This window comes from Pleurodeles waltl, chromosome 6, assembly GCF_031143425.1.
Source record: "Pleurodeles waltl isolate 20211129_DDA chromosome 6, aPleWal1.hap1.20221129, whole genome shotgun sequence".
NCBI classification, from domain to species: Eukaryota; Metazoa; Chordata; class Amphibia; order Caudata; family Salamandridae; genus Pleurodeles; species Pleurodeles waltl.
Window position 1 is genome coordinate 1,245,342,211 of NC_090445.1, and position 23,516 is coordinate 1,245,365,726.

Genomic DNA, 23,516 nt, shown 5'->3' on the forward strand with positions numbered 1-23,516 from the left:
CAACACCTTGGCCCCCATGAAAAACATCACGAGAACTAGCACTCAAGCATTGTGATACACTGAAGACCTAAGAGACTCCAAGTGCTATTGCAAATGACCAAAAAGAAGATGGAGGACCAGTCGAGAGAACCCCACCAGAGCCATCTACAAATCGTCACTCAGCAGATATCACACACAGATCAAAGAAGCCCGAAAAGTGGCCCTTGTGGTCAGACTTGAAATCTGCTCCAACTCCATCAAACAACTAATTATCAAGGACTTCACCAACCTAGCACCAGCCAGCAATACCATCATCCCCTCACAGATCCTCTACAATTATCTTTTTGACTTCTTCTTTGACAACAAAATTCTCAAGATCTACTCTAACTTTACACCCAACCCACCATGGAGTACATCATCACGCAACCCCTCACCCACCAACAGGAGCACCCACCTCCTAACAAATTGGAGCCCCCCTCACTACAGATGACACTGCCAGAAATCATGCAGACCATCCACTCATGGTCCTCCTGAGAACCCTGCCCTCACCACATGTGCAAACTGGGAGACACACTGATCAGTGCCATCCTCACCACAATCATCAACTTTTCCATGCTTAGCAAAAATTTCCTGGAAGCTGGAAACACACTGAGGTTACTGTCCTACTGAATAAACCCTTGATCAACTGAAAATCTCAGCAACCTCAGGCCCATCTCACTCCTACCTTTCCTGGCTAAAGTTGTGGAGAAATAGATGAAAACACACCTCTCCACCCATCTTGAACAGCACCACCTCCTGGCCTCCACCCAGTCAGGATTCTGTAGTAACCACAGCATACAAACCATCTTCCTGCAGCAAAAGATGATATTGCGTCAATCATGGACAGAGAGAAACTTCCTCTTTCATCCTGTTTGACCTCTCGGTGGCGTTCAACACCATCTCCCTCAACACCCTCATAGCCAGACTTCAGCAATTCAAGGGCCCACCCTTAGTGGGATTGCCTCCTTCCTCTTCAACAGGACACAATGAGTCAGCCTCTTCACTTTCACCTCAAACACAAGAAGCTCATCCCCCACATCTCCCCCTTCAGTTCATCCTGTTCAACATCCACATGGAATCTCCCGCTTGAATCATCAGAACTCACAACATCAACATTGTCTCCTAGGCCGATGACGGCTCATCCTCTCCCTCACTGACACCAACAACACCACCAGAACCAACTTCACTGCCTGCATGCCCAGCATGCCAAACTGAATGCGAGAGAACTGCCTCAAAGTCAGCGTTGGCAAAACAGAGGTCCTGACCTTTGGAAGTAAGAGCTCCTGCTGGGACTCAACCTGCTGGCCACCTGACCTGAGTCCCACCCCTAACCCCACAGAGCACACCAGAAACCTCAGCAGCATCCATGATGGCAAATTCTCGTTGAACAAGCAGGTCAATGCAGTGATCGCATCCTGCTTCCACATCTTCAGAATGCTTGCAAAGTGGCTCCCCATGCACAAGAGATGCACATCACTCAGGCCCTCATCAGCAGCAGACTTGATTACTGCTACTCACTCTGCCAGCATCTCTAACCAACTCATGCAAACACTACAAATCATCCAAATCAATGCCGTGAGACTCATCTTATATATTCCTAGAAACACCCACATCACTCCCTTCCTCACACAATTACATTGGCTACCCATTCAGAAATGTTGTAATTTCAAGCTGCTGATTCATGAATGTAAAGCCCTCCACAACACAGGACAACCTACGTCAATGACGGACTCCAACTTCACTAGCCTTCCAGACAGCTACTCTCCACCTCTCTCCCTTGCACAAATCCCTGCAACCCCAGAAGCAAGACAGGAGGGTCTACTTTCTCCTGCATCACCGTCAAACACTGGAATGAATTTCCTCTACGTATCAGGACTGCCACTCCACTCCTCACCTTCCGCAAGTAACTCAATATCTGGCTGTTCAACTAGGACCACCGCTGGTCCTTTACTACTGCTCCAGCATAACATAACATAAGATAGCATAACATAACATAACATAACATAACATAACATAATATAATATAACATAACATAACATAACACATGATAACATAACATATTAATTTCCTTGAGTAAAGGATTTGATTGGGCCAAAGTTCTGTGTGTTGACTAAAAAGAGAGCTTTCATTACACATTGCACTTTTTGGGTTTTGTCAAAGCTAATGAACAGCATAGCATGGGCGTCGTTTAAGAGTCACCAGGTGTAACAGCTGCAACCAATGGCTTGTCCCTTGCAACCCCTGACACTGACTTTCTGATCCCTGGCTTCAGAGGTGGCAAAATCAATGCCAAAAACAGAGGGTCAGCTCTGCATTCCTTATTTTCTGCTTGTTTTTTTATACTAATAGTGAACAATATTCTATTATTCACTATTACACAGTTGGAAAGAGACCTTTGGTGGCACCTGTGGTAAGTAAAAATGATTTTGAATGTATGTGTGTGTGTGTGTGTGTGTGTATGTGCTTGGTAGTGACAGTGTGTTTATTTGAGAGAGAGCATGTGTAGGTGTGTGCATGTGTCTTTATATGTAAAATGTATGTGAAAGTGAAAGTGAGATTCACTGACAGGTAGTGAGTGAGAATGTGTGAGGTTGAGGCCCAGATATACTATTATTAGATACAAGGCAACTGCTAGACGTGGCCCTTTCTGCAGGGTCATCGTCAGACTTTTTTTTAACTCAACCCTCCTGCTTTCTGAACCTATTTGTCTTCGTTTTTAGGCTCTTTTCACTTTACCAATGTTAACCAGTGCCTGTATTTTCTCCTTAAAATATGGTAACATTGGCCTATCCACATCTGGCATATTTAATATACTTATGCATCCCTAGTAAAATGGTACTATGTGTACCCAGGGCCTGTAAATTAAATGCTCCCAGTAGGCCTGGAGTACTGGTTGTGCCACCCTCTTAACTAGCCTTGCAAACCTCTCTCAGGTCTGTCATTCCAGCCTGTGTGTACAGTGTTAAGCTGCCATTTCACCTGTTAAATAAACCCTTTGCCCTGTCCATACCTTCCTTTTTAATAAATATATGTCACCCTTCAGATTGGCCCAGGACAGCCAAAAGTAGGACATACTTTTAAGCTTAACATGTTTTAGAAGGGGAAAACTTTTGAATTTCTTTTTCACTATTGCAGGGCATACACCTCCTATAAGATAAGATTAGAGTCAGCTTATTTTGCTGTGTGAATCTTTTCTGGATTCACATGTTGTGTATTATTCCGCCATCTAGTGGTTGGGTCTGGAATTCTCCACTTTTTCACTATTTATTAGTGATTCCACTCTTTTTTTTTGTGTTTGGAGTTATCTTATTTCATTTAATAGGCTGTAATTTCCAAATGGGAGCAGGTGACCAGTTCATGGTTGGTGTTTTTGGAATTGGAATTAAAAATCCTCTCTCATGGTAAAGTCAGATTTTAAAATACAATTTTGAAAATGTCACTTTTAGAAAGATGGCATCATCCTATCTAAGGCATTTAGGGGCATATTTATACTCCGTTTGCGCCGATTGTGCGTCAAAAAATTTGATGCACAATCAGCGCAAACGTTGCCCCATATTTAAACTCTGACGCCCGAGCCCGCGGACGACAAAATTCCACTGTGTGCGTCATTTCTTGGATGCAGCAACCCGCCCTGTGTTAATGATATGCAGGGTAGGCGTTCCCGTCCAAAAAACGACGCAAACGGCCGTGCGTCGTATTTATGCTTCGGGGCAAAAATGTCTCTCGGCGGGAAGGCGGAGCAAAAAAATGACGCACAGCCCGATGTGCGTCAAAATTTAACGCCTGGGTCAGGGCAGGCGTTAAAATGGGGCAAACACACCTGTATTTAATCAGAACACACAGAACAAACAGCAGAGCAGCAGAGCAGCAGAGCAGCAGAGCAGCAACAGGGAGACATGGAGGTGATTTTTATCCAGCGTGCACGTAGACGCAGAGCCCAGCAGCAACAACAGCAGCTACAACAACACTAGCAGGGACCCCAAAGGCAGCGCAGAAGGCAGGAGAGGATATTCCGCCCAAGAACAACCCTGCATGGCCTCAGGGAACACAACATCATACAGAGGTACCGGTTGAACTGGCAGGACATTCAGCAGCTGCTGCGCAACATTGAACCGCAGTTGGCCCTCACTTTAGTGACACCCCGCACCATCCCAACAGAAACAAAGCTGCTTGCCGTACTTCACCTGCTGGCAAGTGGCTCATTTCAAACAACTGGTGCCCTGGTTGGCGGAATATCACAACCATCATTCTCCGCATTTCTGCCAAAAGTACTGGATGCCATCATTCGCCTGACACCCCTCCACATCTGCTTCCCTAACACACTGCAGAAGCAGCAGGAAACTAAACAGGGGTTCTACGCAATCAGTGGCTTCCCACACGTCCTTGGTGCAATCGACTGCACACACGTACACCTTGTGCCACCTGCTGCAACAGAACACCTCTACCGCAACAGGAAGCACACACATTCAATCAACGTGCAGGCCATAGTCGATCACCAGGGATTGATCACCAACATCGTGGCAAAATATCCTGGGAGTGTCCATGACTCATTCATCTTCCGTCACAGCACCATCAACCAACACTTCTAGGATGGACGGTATGGCAATGGACTACTTGTTGGTAAGTACATAAACCTACTTATATACACACTGCACAGCAACCCTCTAGGACACACAACACATACACCACAACAGCAACATCTAGACAGGAACACACTGAGGTCCTGACATCACTAGCCATGTTTCTTAACTCACCATTGAACCTGTCACACATTGGAATTTACTGTACAGCCTAATGTGAAGACATCAATGAGTGTGGTTGCCAAAATGTCACCTTGCAAATGTTAAGTGTCACAATGACCTTTACATTAATACATTGCATAAGTTTCAAGGTATGGGATGTAGAGGGTACTTTGATATGAACGTGTTAACAACACTTCCAAATTTAAATGTGCATGGAACTATCATCTCACCCTCAGTGAAGACACACGGACACCTGTATCACAAGTCACAATGCTAGGGAGAGCACACTGTACTGAAAATCCCAAAACATACTGCTGACAAACGGTTAGCAGACAAACACTTGCTCAGCCAAGGAAACAACACAATGCAGATGGTATAACCTACAAGTATAGGATGTCACATTAGTACACAAAAGAGTCACACACAACACAAGACAACTACTGCCATTAAAGGTCTTTTCAATAGTGCCAGCTACATCTACATGATCCCATTCTGTGTTTTTCTTTCAGCTGATCAGGGTATGGCATCCAGCCATGGCTAATGACACCATTTGGGAACCCGAGTACTGCTGCAGAGCGGGCATACAACGACACCCATAAGAGGACAGGCAGCATTGTTGAGCGGACCTTTGGGATCCTCAAGTCAAGGTTCCGCTGTCTTGACATCACTGGCGGTAGCCTACTATATTCCCCTGAGATGGTCTGTAGGATCATACTCACATGTGCAATATTGCACAACATTTGTGTAAAAAGGAACATTCCCCTCCTCGAACCAGACCCATACATGCCTGAAGACGAAGAAGAGGAGGATGCTGGCCTGCAACAGGAGGGGGAACAACCAAACACTGCTGCTGGAGTGCGTAGGCGCCAACACATTGTAAATAATTTATTTTCATAATTATCACCATCACCACTTAATGCACTATTGTAAATAAACACTGATAACAAACACCACATCATGGTTTGGCCTATTCATTTCTGCCCACCTTTAGCTTGAAATATCTGAAGAAGAATGTCGTCTCATTGAGCAATAATGATATAACAATCATGACACAAAAAAATACACCACAAGTGTAATGGCCACCATACAATGGTCAAATACACACACAATGTAAATGACAGACATCCTGTACAGTTCACCTTTGAAGGGCAATAGCTGAGGACCACACATATGACTCACATACATGTAGTAAACATGGATCATCGCAGCAGATGGCACACAACTAAAACACCATCACTCAACTAGGGGAAAACAGGCCTCATACATCAGGCAGTTCACATGCTAATGCTTCAGGAACAGGAATGTAGTACTAGACTCTTGCCAACAGTAATTCCAACTACTTACTATCATTGCAATTACTATCTGTCTCTAGAGTTACACATAAGCAGAACATGCACAGCACAAGTGCTACACCTATGACAAGCATCCAGCACATCACATCCCATCTACATGTCAGCCCTTTTCTAAATACATTACACACACTTGCAGCTGCTCACACCCCACCTGTCTGAAGAGGTCCCTGGAATGCCGATTTGTGTACACTGAGATTCCCTCATCTACACACACACACTCACAAGCGTCATCCAGTGTGCCACACCCTTTCCTATGCCTACCATTGTCATAGTACCTCCTCACTGCATGGAACTCAGCTCATATAATACACTGGCTTAGAGTTTATAAGGCCTGGTATCACCTGTAGATTGATTCTTCTGTGAAAGGTACTGTAGGCTATTTATCAGCAAAGCCCATCTGACAGGACTAGTGAGCCACTGATGGAGGCCACACCAGTGATCCCCTCCATGCACACCACTCAAATGTACATGCCCCGTCCCTGCTGATGCCTCCTACTGCATACATGTTTGAATTTCAGCTATGAAATCATTTAGCTTTGACACTAATGTTGCCGTAGAAAACTTAATCAGGGTTCATGTGTCACCTTCAAAACAACACAGGACATACACAGTGTGACATCTCAACTGTCTACTGCTCCCTCTGACCAGTCCTAGTCAGAACACTTGATCATGTAATTACTGAAAGAACTTGCTCCTGATTGACCCAGCATCCTGTCAGCCTGACTGGCACCTGTCCGTGGGTCACTCTACAGATACCTGGGGTCCACCTATGGACCACACGTGCTGTCCAAAACCTCTTGTACCTCAGACACTAATTTGTCATTAGCCTCATCAATGTATACTCAAATACATAGTATTGCATCATCTGACTGTTATTTGCATCCGATTTGTGACAGTGCCCTTGAATAGCCAAATCTTGGCCCTTCCGTTGTCTGGCCCTCATTAATGCCTTAACTACAAAGTGTGACAGTGGACCAGGACCATAATGTATGATGGTGTAAATGGCCTCCATCAAAACCAGCAACCTCAGATAATGTCCATGAAAAGTCAACACATATGAGGACCCTGACTGTTCAAACGCTGAGTAACATTGTACAAATGATAAAGATGAGTTGTGTGTGTTGAATACCAGCCATTTACTTCTGCACAGAGGCTATGATGTTTCCTGATACATTACCATCCACAGAGGCCAACTGGAGTTCAAATGTTGCAATGACACATGCCTGATCCAGACACCTGAGACATTCTCTCACTCAGCACACCAAGGTTGCCCAGTTGAAAGTCTCATTACACGTTTTCAGTGACAGGGTGGGACCATCCATGTGTAGGTGACCGTGTCCTCAATGGCTTCTCTCAAATTTTGCTACAAACAATACCCAATAGAAACAAGATTAGCTGCCACTAACTTATGAGGAGACCTGGAAGTTACAGTGACAACATACACCCTGACAGTTGATACTGGATCAATATTGGACCACACACATGTACATGTACCATTCAATCAACAAAATATTTGCAAGCAGCCGATCACAGTAGTGTCCCAGTTGTAACCTAGCAGGAAGAATGAAACATGCCACTAAACCAGGTAATGCATAAAGGGCCACATACATCAACAACCTATTTGCTATCATGAGATGAGGAACGTTGAGATTTTGCAAAATATATCAATGCAAAATGGTAGGTCAGATTTCTCCAAAGAATCAATAGGGCAAACGTAAAATGGGCAAATGGGATTACAGAACGGCAAACAGTGAATCATATCCTATTTGCTTCCATGAGCCTGCTGCTGAAGGTTTAGCATCACTGAATTTGGGAAACCCTTGGAAAAATTTGCAAGTCTGGAAGAGCAAAACCTAGGGTGCTGGGGGCCTAAGTCCACCTCTACTGCCTCCCAAATATACATTATTTATGCACATGTGAAGCACACACATGCATAAGGCGCATGTGTGCCCTACATGTCAAAAGTAAAACACATTTAAGATACATTAACTCGTAATTAGGACATGGTTACCCCCTTAAAAAGTGTAGGCGACAATTGCACTACCTATTTGGCTTTATATAATTTTGATTACTGTGATAAATGTGGACACATTTTTGCTAAGGAATACATCCTGGTATCCCATTCATATTTTGAAAATAGCCATCAGCAATTACCCACATATGTGTACAATTATGAGTAATATCCATTCTGACCAATCATTACTATTGCACTGTGAATACCTTCTACACATCCTATAAGGGACATTTGCCATAGCTAACCCCAAATGTGTATCACTTAGCACCGTTTGGTCATGACAAAATTCATTTCTCAAATTGACAAATGAAAGACATATTTGTCATAATGCGTCATATTTCCACGCATACAGCTTGTGCGTCATAATTTTTTACGCACAGGATTGCAGATAATGCAGAGTCAAAAATATTTTTCTTATTTAGATATCATATCTTCCTCCGGCTTAATTTTCAACTCTAGAACTGTAAAATAAGCCTCAAACAAATATAATAGACCAATGAAGATTTTTATTTTGACTCTGCATTATTTGCACTCCTATGCGTCAAAAAATATGACGCACAAGCTGTATGCCTGAAAAAATGACACATAGCGGAAAGAAAACCGGCGGCCATTTTATGCAGGATGTGATGTAATAGGATATCCTGTTTACAGAATCTGTACAGTGGGTGTACTTTCACTTTCACTTTGCAGTCTCAGATTATTCTAGACTGTGTGGCTGTGTGCAAAGTGTTGTCCTGTGTATTAGTGCTTTTGTGTCCAGTGTACCATCTCAATTGTGCTTTTGTCATCATTGTCTTGTTGTTGAATACTGTCTGAGTCTGTGTTGTACTATTTTGTCAAGTCCAGTGTTTTATTTATTGTCTGTGGGAGTCTGTTGTGGGTACTGTAATATAGGGGTTAGTTGGGCTCTTCTTCTTAAGTTTTCTTTGTATTTCACCACTCTACCTTTCCCCATTTCCCCTTTTCCTTTTTCTACAACTTTTTCCCCTTTGTCAGTGCTGACATGTCTGGTAGGCCACGGCTTTCCAGGATGGGTGAGGAGGAATTGGGGGGATTTATATGGCTTGTTTGCCATTTCCTCCCACTCATGCTGGAGGCTGGGGGTAGGGTGATACAGGGGTATCACACGGAGGCCCGTAAAGTCCAGTGGGGGAAGGTGCGCAATCACTTGGTCCGTGTATATGGTAGCCTAAGGAATGACCATCAACTGAAGCACCGCTGGGCTGATCTGATATCCAGGGAGCAAGATCTGCTGGACCACCTGGGAATCAGGATTGGTGGCCATGTTGGTGAGTACAGATCAGTTACATGTGCACATTTTAAAGCTGTGTGGCGTCATGTGATGATTGTTACCCAATCTGCCAGATACGTAGCTGACTGTGTGTAATGCTAGGGAAACCTACTGGGTAATTGATGCACAATGTGAAGGAAGACAAATGCTAGCAGTCAGGTAGCTCATGTTTTCTACACATACCGGTTGCCTGTAGCAGTATGTAATGTAGTGCTGCCTTTGTGTCAGACAAGCGACACATTAATGACGCAATTAGGACTCTACAGGTCACAATAGTCAGTGAAAAATGGATGTAGAAACATCATACCTACATATGTAGACGCCATAGCTAGACTGACATTTGTAAACCCTACATGATGCGATAAATGAGTGCTGCCTTCACGTCAATTGAAGTTAGCAATGTTGTCCACACATATGTCACATGTGTGTCTGGTTGGTGTGTATGGAAACTGACCACATAGGCTGTTTGAGTTTGAGAGGTCATGCAGTCCTCAAGTAACCAGCTTTTGGATATCTCTCTTGGATGCACATGATGAGATGAATGCACCCCTATATTCTTGGTGCATACTAATGGAGGGGCATCTTTGGCACCACATGACTGTTCAGGCCACTGCATGTGTGTAGTAGGGTGTGTAACTGTAGCAGGAGACTCGTCCAATGTAAATTTTGCTCATGAATAATTCCATGCAGTATGAGCATGTGTGAAAGGGTTTCATTACTCATGTCATATTCTCACATTGTCTTTGTAATTGCAATTGTTTATCAGTGCACGGATTCTTAGTATATTCTTCCTTCCATGCTTTACAGGTGGACCTGCACCGTACACAGTGGGAGAGGTGGCTCATTTTGAGGACCCCGACACCTACAGTGAGTGTTGCATGTGTTCTATTTTTAATGTTTGCTGGTGATGCATGATGGACTACTGTGTGTTCAACAGAATTCAAGGTTTGATGCGCTGCCCATTCATTAGTATTGTTCATTAGTGGGTTTTCAGTTATCACTTCATTTTGAGTTGACCTATGCTTATCCATTTCTCAGATTTTGGGTCTGTAGGCCATTCCAGTAGGGCCCGCTATGGGGAATGGGGTGAGTCATGTGGAATACACTGGTTAATGTAAGAGTTGCTCTGGGACTTGTCTCGGACTGAGTCTGCATCTCAAATCAAATCAAATCAAATCATTAACATTTATAAAGCGCGCTACTCACCCGTGCGGGTCTCAGGGGGGAAAGGGGGGGTTATCGCTGCTCGAACAGCCAAGTCTTTAGGAGTCTCCGGAAAGCGGAGTGGTCCTGGGTGGTCCTGAGGCTGGTGGGGAGGGAGTTCCAGGTCTTGGCCGCCAGGAAGGAGAAAGATCTCCCACCCGCCGTGGAGCGGCGGGTGCGAGGGACGGCAGCAAGTGCGAGGCCAGCGGAGCGGAGGGGGCGGGTGGGGACGTAGAAGCTGAGGCGTCTGTTGAGGTATTCCGGTCCCTTGTTGTGGAGGGCTTTGTGTGCGTGGGTGAGAAGACGGAAGGTGATCCTTTTGCTGACTGGGAGCCAATGCAGGTGTCTCAGGTGTGCGGAGATGTGGCTGTTGCGGGGTACGTCGAGGATGAGGCGGGCCGAGGCGTTTTGGATGCGTTGCAGGCGGTTTTGGAGTTTGGCGGTGGTCCCGGCATAGAGGGTGTTGCCGTAGTCCAGGCGACTCGTGACAAGGGCGTGGGTCACGGTTTTTCTGGTGTCGGCGGGGATCCAGCGGAAGATCTTGCGGAGCATGCGGAGAGTGAGGAAGCAGGCGGAGGACACGGCGTTGACTTGCTTGGTCATGGTGAGAAGAGGGTCCAAGATGAAGCCGAGGTTGCGGGCGTGGTCTGCGGGGGTCGGTGCGGTGCCGAGGGCCGTGGGCCACCAGGAGTCGTCCCAGGCGGACGGGGTGTTGCCGAGGATGAGGACTTCCGTTTTTTCAGAGTTCAGCTTTAGGCGGCTGAGCCTCATCCAATCTGCGACGTCCTTCATACCCTCTTGTAGGTTGGTCTTGGCGCTGGCGGGGTCCTTGGTGAGGGAGAGTACAAGTTGGGTGTCGTCGGCGTAGGAGGTGATGATGATGTCGTGCTTGCGTACGATGTCGGCGAGGGGGCTCATGTAGACATTGAAGAGTGTCGGGCTGAGCGATGAGCCTTGAGGTATGCCGCAGATGATCTTGGTGGGTTCTGAGCGAAACGGAGGGAGGTAAACTCTTTGGGAGCGGTTAGCGAGGAAGGAGGCGATCCAGTCCAGGGCCTGGCCTTGGATCCCGGTGGAGCGTAGGCGGGTGATTAGGGTGCGGTGACAGACGGTGTCAAAGGCAGCCGAGAGGTCGAGGAGAATGAGGGCGACTGTTTCACCGTTGTCCATCAGGGTTCTGATGTCGTCTGTGACTGAGATGAGGGCGGTTTCCGTGCTGTGGTTGGTTCGGAATCCGGTTTGTGAAGGGTCGAGCAGGTTGTTGTCTTCCAGGAAGGTGGTCAGCTGTTTGTTGACGGTCTTTTCTATTACCTTGGCTGGGAAAGGTAGAAGAGAGATGGGGCGGAAGTTTTTCAGGTCGCTTGGGTCAGCCGTAGGTTTCTTTAGTAGGGCGTTGACTTCAGCGTGCTTCCAGCATTCGGGGAAGGTAGCAGAAGAAAAAGAAGAGTTGATGACGGTCTGGAGGTGCGGGGCGATGATGTCGTCGGCTTTGTTAAAGATGAAGTGCGGGCAGGGGTCCGAAGGGGCGCCGGAGTGGATAGAGTTCATGATGGATTTGGTTTCTTCCGTGTTGATGTGGGTCCAGTTGTTGAGGGTGATGTCCGGGGAAGCGGGTTCAGTGGTGTATGGTTGGGTCTGGTGTCCGAAGCTGTCGTGGAGGTCGCTGATCTTGCGATGGAAGAAAGTGGCGAGGGATTCGCACAAATCCTGTGAGGGCGTGACGGCGTTGGCGCTGGCGCTGGGGTTGGAGAACTCTTTGACGATGCTGAAGAGTTCTCTGCTGTTGTGGCTGTTTTTGTCTAGTCTGTCGGTGAAAAAGTTCCTTTTGGCAGTGCGGATCAGGTGGTGGTGTTCGCGTGTAGCGTTCTTGAGGGCGGTCATGTTGTCAGCGGTGTGGTCCTTGCGCCAGGCCTTCTCAAGGGCACGACAAGTTTTCTTTGATTCTTTGAGGGTGTCAGAGAACCAGAGAGGTTTTTTGGTGTTGGTCTGTCGATGCGTGCGTTTGAGGGGAGCAAGGTTGTCAGCGCAGTTGGAGATCCAGTTTGTGAGGTTGAGAGCTGCGTCGTTGGGGTCGGTGGTGAGGGTGGGTTGGTTGGCGGCGAGAGCGGAGAAGAGTTGCTCTTCAGGGATCTTGTTCCACTGTCGACGAGGGATGGGTTGAGTGCGGAGGTGGGAGGTCTCGCGTCGGAATGTGAAGTGGACGCAGCTGTGGTCGGTCCAGTGTAGGGCAGAGGTGTGGCTGAAGAAGACGTGTTTGCTGGCGGAGAAGATAGGGTCGAGCGTGTGTCCGGCGATGTGGGTGGCGGTGTTCACCAGTTGTTTGAGGCCGAGGTTGGCGAGGTTGTCGAGCAGGGTGGTGGTGTTGGGGTCGTTGTTTTGTTCCAGATGGAAGTTGAGGTCGCCTAGGAGGATGTAGTCCGGTGAGGCGAGGGCGTGCGGGGAGATGAAGTCGGCGATGGCGTCGCTGAAAGAGGCGCGAGGTCCGGGAGGACGGTAGACGAGGGATCCTCTGAGGGTGGTCCTTGGGTCGGTGCGAATCTGAAAATGCAGGTGTTCAGCGGCGAGGGGGGGGTCTTCGGTGGAGGTGGTGACGCTGATGGAGTCTTTGAAGATGATGGCGACACCTCCTCCTACTTGGTTGGTGCGGTCTTTTCTGGAGATCTTGTAGCCTTCGGGGATGGCGGTAGCGATGTCTGGAGCAGAGGAGGCGTTCATCCATGTCTCCGTGATGAAGGCGACGTCCGGGGCTGTGGAGTCCAGGAGGTCCCAAAGTTCAACGGCGTGCTTGTGGACGGAACGAGCGTTGACCAGGATGCACTTGAGGTGGTTGATGGCGCGTGGGCTTGTGGTCGTGGTAGTTGCGTGGTGGAAGATGCGTTTGCAGGAGTTGCAGGCGAAGGGTCCATGGGTGCGTTTGGGGTGAGCTAGGAAGCAGGTTTTGGAGCGCCCTGGGTTGAGGGCGTGGAGGGTGGTGGGGTCGTAGCGGATCAGCGGGGCTTGGGGGAGCTGGGGACCAGGGGTCGTGGCGCTGGGCGTGGGCCAGGTGCGGACGGGCGCAGACGGGCTTGCCTCTGGCGCGCCTCCGGCGCGCCAGCGGCGTGCCCGCTGCGCGCGCCCGCTGCGCAGTCGCGCAGCGGCCGCCATAAGAGGTAGGAGGGGGGGAAGGGGTCAGCTGGGGGCGAATGGGAGCTGGGGGGCGGGGGCGTGCAGGAGGTCGCGGCGGGAAAGCGCGAGGGAGGGGGGGGACAGGTAGAGTGAGAGGAGCTGGGGGAGGGGGTTTAGGGTGGAGGAGGGTGAGTGTTAGGAGGTTTGGAGATTAGGGAGAGAGATAGGAGTAGGGTTGTGAAGATAGGGGAGGGGGGGTTGTAGAGGTGGGTGAGGGAGAGAGGTAGAGTGAGAGGATAGGGAGATAGGTAGTAGAGGGGGTGGCGGGAGGGGGGGAGAGATAGAGAAATAGATAGAGAAAATAGATAGAGAAGTCGATAGATAGGGAAATAGATAGATAGACAGATAGGTAGGTAGGAGGAGGTGGAGAGTGGGGGAGTTAGATAGTGAGATAGGGAGCTAGAGAGATAGGAAGATAGGAGGAGTGAGGGAGGTAGATATCGAACGGGTTAGCTAGGGGTGAGAGAGGGGGAGGCGAGTGAGGGAGGGGGATGAGGAAGGAGCAGGAGGGCAGGCTCGGGGGAAGAAGACGGAGGAGGTAGAAGAGCCGAAGACAGGAGAACAGAGGACAGAAGAACAGAAGACAGAAGAACAGAAGACCGGAAGAGCAGAAGACAGAAGAACAGAAGAACAGAAGACAGAAGCACAGAAGATCGGAAGAGCAGAAGAACAGAGAAGAACACAGAAGAACAGAGAAGAACACAGAAGAACACAGAAGAACACAGAAGAAACGAGAAGAAGAACACAGAAGACCGGAAGAACACAGAAGAACAGAAGGGAAGAACAGAAGAACAGAAGAGAAGAACAGAAGAACACAGAAGAAGATTGCAGAGGGGGAGCGAGGAGGAAGAGACAGAGAGGAGGAAAAGAAGCAGGAGCAGGAGAGAAGGTGAGTGGCGCAGGGCAGGGCGAGGGGCTGGGAGGAGGGGGGTACTTACAGTTAGGTGGGTCTCAGGAACACAGGAACTCGGGAACTTGGAGGAGCTGCAGCGGCAGGGGGAGCGACCTACCCTTGGGTCAAGGGTCGCTACCACTGTCGCGCAGCGGCCGCCATAAGAGGTAGGAGGGGGGGGAGGGGTCAGCTGGGGGCGAATGGGAGCTGGGGGGCGGGGGCGTGCAGGAGGTCGCGGCGGGAAAGCGCGAGGGAGGGGGGGGGACAGGTAGAGTGAGAGGAGCTGGGGGAGGGGGTTTAGGGTGGAGGAGGGTGAGTGTTAGGAGGTTTGGAGATTAGGGAGAGAGATAGGAGTAGGGTTGTGAAGATAGGGGAGGGGGGGTTGTAGAGGTGGGTGAGGGAGAGAGGTAGAGTGAGAGGATAGGGAGATAGGTAGTAGAGGGGGTGGCGGGAGGGGGGAGAGATAGAGAAATAGATAGAGAAAATAGATAGAGAAGTCGATAGATAGGGAAATAGATAGATAGACAGATAGGTAGGTAGGAGGAGGTGGAGAGTGGGGGAGTTAGATAGTGAGATAGGGAGCTAGAGAGAAAGGAAGATAGGAGGAGTGAGGGAGGTAGATATCGAACGGGTTAGCTAGGGGTGAGAGAGGGGGAGGCGAGTGAGGGAGGGGGATGAGGAAGGAGCAGGAGGGCAGGCTCGGGGGAAGAAGACGGAGGAGGTAGAAGAGCCGAAGACAGGAGAACAGAGGACAGAAGAACAGAAGACAGAAGAACAGAAGACCGGAAGAGCAGAAGACAGAAGAACAGAAGAACAGAAGACAGAAGCACAGAAGATCGGAAGAGCAGAAGAACAGAGAAGAACACAGAAGAACAGAGAAGAACACAGAAGAACACAGAAGAACACAGAAGAAACGAGAAGAAGAACACAGAAGACCGGAAGAACACAGAAGAACAGAAGGGAAGAACAGAAGAACAGAAGAGAAGAACAGAAGAACACAGAAGAAGATTGCAGAGGGGGAGCGAGGAGGAAGAGACAGAGAGGAGGAAAAGAAGCAGGAGCAGGAGAGAAGGTGAGTGGCGCAGGGCAGGGCGAGGGGCTGGGAGGAGGGGGGTACTTACAGTTAGGTGGGTCTCAGGAACACAGGAACTCGGGAACTTGGAGGAGCTGCAGCGGCAGGGGGAGCGACCTACCCTTGGGTCAAGGGTCGCTACCACTGTCGCGCAGCGGCCGCCATAAGAGGTAGGAGGGGGGGGGAGGGGTCAGCTGGGGGCGAATGGGAGCTGGGGGGCGGGGGCGTGCAGGAGGTCGCGGCGGGAAAGCGCGAGGGAGGGGGGGGGACAGGTAGAGTGAGAGGAGCTGGGGGAGGGGGTTTAGGGTGGAGGAGGGTGAGTGTTAGGAGGTTTGGAGATTAGGGAGAGAGATAGGAGTAGGGTTGTGAAGATAGGGGAGGGGGGGTTGTAGAGGTGGGTGAGGGAGAGAGGTAGAGTGAGAGGATAGGGAGATAGGTAGTAGAGGGGGTGGCGGGAGGGGGGGAGAGATAGAGAAATAGATAGAGAAAATAGATAGAGAAGTCGATAGATAGGGAAATAGATAGACAGATAGGTAGGTAGGAGGAGGTGGAGAGTGGGGGAGTTAGATAGTGAGATAGGGAGCTAGAGAGATAGGAAGATAGGAGGAGTGAGGGAGGTAGATATCGAACGGGTTAGCTAGGGGTGAGAGAGGGGGAGGCGAGTGAGGGAGGGGGATGAGGAAGGAGCAGGAGGGCAGGCTCGGGGGAAGAAGACGGAGGAGGTAGAAGAGCCGAAGACAGGAGAACAGAGGACAGAAGAACAGAAGACAGAAGAACAGAAGACCGGAAGAGCAGAAGACAGAAGAACAGAAGAACAGAAGACAGAAGCACAGAAGATCGGAAGAGCAGAAGAACAGAGAAGAACACAGAAGAACAGAGAAGAACACAGAAGAACACAGAAGAACACAGAAGAAACGAGAAGAAGAACACAGAAGACCGGAAGAACACAGAAGAACAGAAGGGAAGAACAGAAGAACAGAAGAGAAGAACAGAAGAACACAGAAGAAGATTGCAGAGGGGGAGCGAGGAGGAAGAGACAGAGAGGAGGAAAAGAAGCAGGAGAGAAGGTGAGTGGCGCAGGGCAGGGCGAGGGGCTGGGAGGAGGGGGGTACTTACAGTTAGGTGGGTCTCAGGAACACAGGAACTCGGGAACTTGGAGGAGCTGCAGCGGCAGGGGGAGCGACCTACCCTTGGGTCAAGGGTCGCTACCACTGTCGCGCAGCGGCCGCCATAAGAGGTAGGAGGGGGGGGAGGGGTCAGCTGGGGGCGAATGGGAGCTGGGGGGCGGGGGCGTGCAGGAGGTCGCGGCGGGAAAGCGCGAGGGAGGGGGGGGGACAGGTAGAGTGAGAGGAGCTGGGGGAGGGGGTTTAGGGTGGAGGAGGGTGAGTGTTAGGAGGTTTGGAGATTAGGGAGAGAGATAGGAGTAGGGTTGTGAAGATAGGGGAGGGGGGGTTGTAGAGGTGGGTGAGGGAGAGAGGTAGAGTGAGAGGATAGGGAGATAGGTAGTAGAGGGGGTGGCGGGAGGGGGGGAGAGATAGAGAAATAGATAGAGAAAATAGATAGAGAAGTCGATAGATAGGGAAATAGATAGACAGATAGGTAGGTAGGAGGAGGTGGAGAGTGGGGGAGTTAGATAGTGAGATAGGGAGCTAGAGAGATAGGAAGATAGGAGGAGTGAGGGAGGTAGATATCGAACGGGTTAGCTAGGGGTGAGAGAGGGGGAGGCGAGTGAGGGAGGGGGATGAGGAAGGAGCAGGAGGGCAGGCTCGGGGGAAGAAGACGGAGGAGGTAGAAGAGCCGAAGACAGGAGAACAGAGGACAGAAGAACAGAAGACAGAAGAACAGAAGACCGGAAGAGCAGAAGACAGAAGAACAGAAGAACAGAAGACAGAAGCACAGAAGATCGGAAGAGCAGAAGAACAGAGAAGAACACAGAAGAACAGAGAAGAACACAGAAGAACACAGAAGAACACAGAAGAAACGAGAAGAAGAACACAGAAGACCGGAAGAACACAGAAGAACAGAAGGGAAGAACAGAAGAACAGAAGAGAAGAACAGAAGAACACAGAAGAAGATTGCAGAGGGGGAGCGAGGAGGAAGAGACAGAGAGGAGGAAAAGAAGCAGGAGCAGGAGAGAAGGTGAGTGGCGCAGGGCAGGGCGAGGGGCTGGGAGGAGGGGGGTACTTACAGTTAGGTGGGTTTTAGGAACACAAGAACTCGGGAACTTGGAGGAGCTGCAGCGGCAGGGGGAGCGACCTACCCTTGGGTCAAGGGTCGCTACCACTGTCGCGCAGCGGCCGCCATAAGAGGTAGGAGGGGGGGGAGGGGTCAGCTGGGGGCGAATGGGAGCTGGGGGGCGGGGGCGTGCAGGAGGTCGCGGCGGGAAAGCGCGAGGGAGGGGGGGGACAGGTAGAGTGAGAGGAGCTGGGGGAGGGGGTTTAGGGTGGAGGAGGGTGAGTGTTAGGAGGTTTGGAGATTAGGGAAAGAGATAGGAGTAGGGTTGTGAAGATAGGGGAGGGGGGGTTGTAGAGGTGGGTGAGGGAGAGAGGTAGAGTGAGAGGATAGGGAGATAGGTAGTAGAGGGGGTGGCGGGAGGGGGGGAGAGATAGAGAAATAGATAGAGAAAATAGATAGAGAAGTCGATAGATAGGGAAATAGATAGATAGACAGATAGGTAGGTAGGAGGAGGTGGAGAGTGGGGGAGTTAGATAGTGAGATAGGGAGCTAGAGAGATAGGAAGATAGGAGGAGTGAGGGAGGTAGATATCGAACGGGTTAGCTAGGGGTGAGAGAGGGGGAGGCGAGTGAGGGAGGGGGATGAGGAAGGAGCAGGAGGGCAGGCTCGGGGGAAGAAGACGGAGGAGGTAGAAGAGCCGAAGACAGGAGAACAGAGGACAGAAGAACAGAAGACAGAAGAACAGAAGACCGGAAGAGCAGAAGACAGAAGAACAGAAGAACAGAAGACAGAAGCACAGAAGATCGGAAGAGCAGAAGAACAGAGAAGAACACAGAAGAACAGAGAAGAACACAGAAGAACACAGAAGAACACAGAAGAACACAGAAGAAACGAGAAGAAGAACACAGAAGACCGGAAGAACACAGAAGAACAGAAGGGAAGAACAGAAGAACAGAAGAGAAGAACAGAAGAACACAGAAGAAGATTGCAGAGGGGGAGCGAGGAGGAAGAGACAGAGAGGAGGAAAAGAAGCAGGAGCAGGAGAGAAGGTGAGTGGCGCAGGGCAGGGCGAGGGGCTGGGAGGAGGGGGGTACTTACAGTTAGGTGGGTCTCAGGAACACAGGAACTCGGGAACTTGGAGGAGCTGCAGCGGCAGGGGGAGCGACCTACCCTTGGGTCAAGGGTCGCTACCACTGTCGCGCAGCGGCCGCCATAAGAGGTAGGAGGGGGGGGGAGGGGTCAGCTGGGGGCGAATGGGAGCTGGGGGGCGGGGCGTGCAGGAGGTCGCGGCGGGAAAGCGCGAGGGAGGGGGGGGGACAGGTAGAGTGAGAGGAGCTGGGGGAGGGGGTTTAGGGTGGAGGAGGGTGAGTGTTAGGAGGTTTGGAGATTAGGGAGAGAGATAGGAGTAGGGTTGTGAAGATAGGGGAGGGGGGGTTGTAGAGGTGGGTGAGGGAGAGAGGTAGAGTGAGAGGATAGGGAGATAGGTAGTAGAGGGGGTGGCGGGAGGGGGGGAGAGATAGAGAAATAGATAGAGAAAATAGATAGAGAAGTCGATAGATAGGGAAATAGATAGATAGACAGATAGGTAGGTAGGAGGAGGTGGAGAGTGGGGGAGTTAGATAGTGAGATAGGGAGCTAGAGAGATAGGAAGATAGGAGGAGTGAGGGAGGTAGATATCGAACGGGTTAGCTAGGGGTGAGAGAGGGGGAGGCGAGTGAGGGAGGGGGATGAGGAAGGAGCAGGAGGGCAGGCTCGGGGGAAGAAGACGGAGGAGGTAGAAGAGCCGAAGACAGGAGAACAGAGGACAGAAGAACAGAAGACAGAAGAACAGAAGACCGGAAGAGCAGAAGACAGAAGAACAGAAGAACAGAAGACAGAAGCACAGAAGATCGGAAGAGCAGAAGAACAGAGAAGAACACAGAAGAACAGAGAAGAACACAGAAGAACACAGAAGAACACAGAAGAAACGAGAAGAAGAACACAGAAGACCGGAAGAACACAGAAGAACAGAAGGGAAGAACAGAAGAACAGAAGAGAAGAACAGAAGAACACAGAAGAAGATTGCAGAGGGGGAGCGAGGAGGAAGAGACAGAGAGGAGGAAAAGAAGCAGGAGCAGGAGAGAAGGTGAGTGGCGCAGGGCAGGGCGAGGGGCTGGGAGGAGGGGGGTACTTACAGTTAGGTGGGTCTCAGGAACACAGGAACTCGGGAACTTGGAGGAGCTGCAGCGGCAGGGGGAGCGACCTACCCTTGGCTCAGACTGACATTCTCCCAGATAGCTTCTGCAAATGGCTTGTCTGAAATCTGCTGCTTCCCTAGTTAACGATGGACTGAGTACACTGTAGGTTGGATCTTCCGGGGGCATGTACTTCCACAAGTTGTACTAGAAGTGTGTGGGACTAGAGTGCAATGGCCTAGGTGTACATTCTACTCATGATCATGGGTGTTCTTGGTCCTCTGTGTCTGTAGAAAAATATGCCTCACTGGTAGTATGTGATGTTGCCCTAAGTCAGTACATTTTGACATGTGTGGACCTTGGATAGGACAAGGTTTAGCTGACTCCGATTTGTTGCTAGCCCTTCACTGGTGTTGTGTGAGTGGAGGCAAAAACTTGTTGAGCTTTCTATACACTGCTGGTAGTGCATTGATTATGGGATTGTTGGATGTTCTTCCCACCCCCCCCTCAAAGACTGCCATGTGTTTGGGAATAGGGTACCTAGGACTGTAGCAACCAGTATGTTACACAAACTTGTGACCATTTGAAACTTTGGGGATCATTCCGACCCCGGCGGGCGGCGGGTGCCGCCCGCCGGGCGGAAACCGCCCAAACACCGCCCCACGGTCAGATGACCGCGGGGGGCATTCCGACTTTCCCGCTGGGCCGGCGGGCGATCTGCAAAAGATCGCCCGCCGGCCCACCGGGAAAGCCCCAGCAAAGATGAAGCCGTCTCCGAATGGAGCCGGCGGATTTGCTGAGGTGCGACGGGTGCAGTGGCACCCGTCGCGATTTTCAGTGTCTGCCAAGCAGACACTGAAAATCTTGCTGGGGCCCTGTTAGGGGGCCTCTGCACTGCCAATGCCAGTGGCATGGGCAGTGCAGGGGCCCCCAGGGGCCCCACGACACCCGTTCCCGCCAGCCTCACCGCCAGGAACAGGCTGGCGGGAAGGGGGTCGGAATCCCCATGGCGGCGCTGCTTGCAGTGCCGCCATGGAGGATTCCTTTGGCCAGGGGAAAACCGGCGGGAAACCGCCGGTTTCCCTTTTCTGACCGCGGCTTTACCGCCGCAGTCAGAATTGGCCAGGAAGCACCGCCAGCCTGTTGGCGGTGCTTCCGTGGTCGTTGGCCCTGGCGGTCAATGACCGCCAGGGTCAGAATGACCCCCTTTGTCTTGAACCTAGTGTACACTCTCGGTTATGGCACATGAGTTCTATACTAGCAAATCCAATTACAAATCGCAGATATTGAGGGTTGTGATTGTTATCACATACACTGACATATGTAGTCAAGGCAATAGGCGGAGGAGGTGCAGCCATAATGTCAGCTGCATTACTAATTATTTTGATGAGAAGTTTAGGCTGATGTCAACCATCATGTATAGACATGTATATGCTAGGTGTGAGATGCCCTTTGTATGCAGGCTTCCCATGTACTTCCTCTGAGACTTTCAATGATCTATGTGGTGATATGAGCTGTTACAACTATAGTAAAAGTAATTTCAAATTGACCCATTGTGCTATTCCACCCAATGCATTTCCTATCGTAAATAGTTGCCCTTTCTCTTCACAGCTGCAAATATGAGTGCCGCACAGAGGCATGATTTTGAGAGGCGGGCCATGAGATACCGGCACATCCTGCAGGTGCAGTCGGGGTTCCGACGGATGGCCCGAAAATACCAGGCGGATCGGGCCTCCGGAGCATGGTGGGCCTCACCACAGGGTGGGCCAACGTTGCCCACTACAGCCACCACCACCACAACCACCAGTTCTCCCCAAGTGGCCCCAGCAACGGCGGGGACAGTTGTCCCTGCCTCTGCAGCACGACCTGGACCCAGCAATATCAGAGCTGCAGGACAGTCCAGTGGGCTACAAACAACTCCCACACAGAGCACCTCTGCCAGCACACAGACAGCAGCAGCACCTCCAATTGACCCTGCGGCATTCCAGGCTTTAGACCGCAAAATGGACAAGTTCATTCGGAAGGTGGACAAGCTGAGCCAGGATGTGGCGTACATAAAGATGCGGGTCAGGTCCATCAGGCGGACCCTACGGAGGGCCAACCTCTAGGACTTATATTGTCTATTTTAATTTATCCCTCCCCTCTCTCCTCTTTCCTTTTTATCATGATAGGTGGGTTTTGGGGATTAGTGTTAGGTTAGGTTAGTATAGGTTGTTAGCTTAGTTAGTGTTAGGGAGGAGGGTGGGGGGTCCTTATTCTTTCTATTTTTAATTTTTGAGTGTGTGGGTGGGTGGTAGTCAATGTTGGGATTCCTGTCTGTTTAGAAAAAAATAATATATTTAAAAAAAATATATAAAAAAAAATACAAAAAAATATATGATTGTTTGGGATAGTATAGTATGTGTGTAGGTTAGTATGTGTTGTCCTGCATGTGTCCTGTCTCATAATGGTGGGTGGGGGGTTGATGTTTAGATCGATTTGTTATATGTGTAGAGTAAGTTTAGCTTAGGTTAGTTAGGGACAGTTGTGGGTTAGGAGTAGTCAGATTAGATTAGTGTAGGTATGACTTTTCCCTTAGTTGCCTCTGGTGTGAATACTTATGAATAAAAATATAGTTAACCCTTTGCATTATGTGTTAACTGATACTTGATCATGGCCTTGCCATCAGTGTAGGTGATTGTTGTTCTATGACATTTGTGTCCTATGCTACACACCGAAGAAGAAAGAGGTTTAAAATGGCAGCTACCCCTGTGCTAACTTGGTAAGTATCCACCATTTGATAGAACCACCATTTGGAGTTTACATGGCTCACAAAGGATTTGTGTTGATGAGTATGTTTTCTACATCACAAAGGGCCTGATTCCGACCCCGGCGGTCAAGGACCGCCGGGGCCGGGGTCGATGGGAGCACCGCAAACAGGCTGGCGGTGCTCCACAGGGTATTCTGACCGCGGCGGTTCAGCCGTGGCCAGAAAGGGAAAACCGGCAGTCTTCCGCCGGTTTTCCGCTGCCCTGTAGAATTCTCCATGGCGGCGCAGCTTGCTGCGCCGCCATGGGGATTCTGACCCCCATACCGCCATCCTGTTCCTAGCGACTTCGGCCGCCAGAAACAGGATGGCGGTATGGGGTGTCGTGGGGCCCCTGGGGGCCCCTGCAGTGCCCATGCCAATGGCATGGGCACTGCAGGGGCCCCCGTAAGAGGGCCCCACCCTGAATTTCAGTGTCTGCTTAGCAGACACTGAAATTCGCGACGGGTGCTACTGCACCCGTCGCACATCCTCCACTCCGCGGGCTCCATTCGGAGCCGGCATCCTCATGGAGGGGTGTTTCCCACTGGGCTGGCGGTCGGCCTGTTGGCGGTCGCCCGCCAGCCCAGTGGGAAACCCAGAATACCCGCGGCGGTCTTTTGACCGCGCAG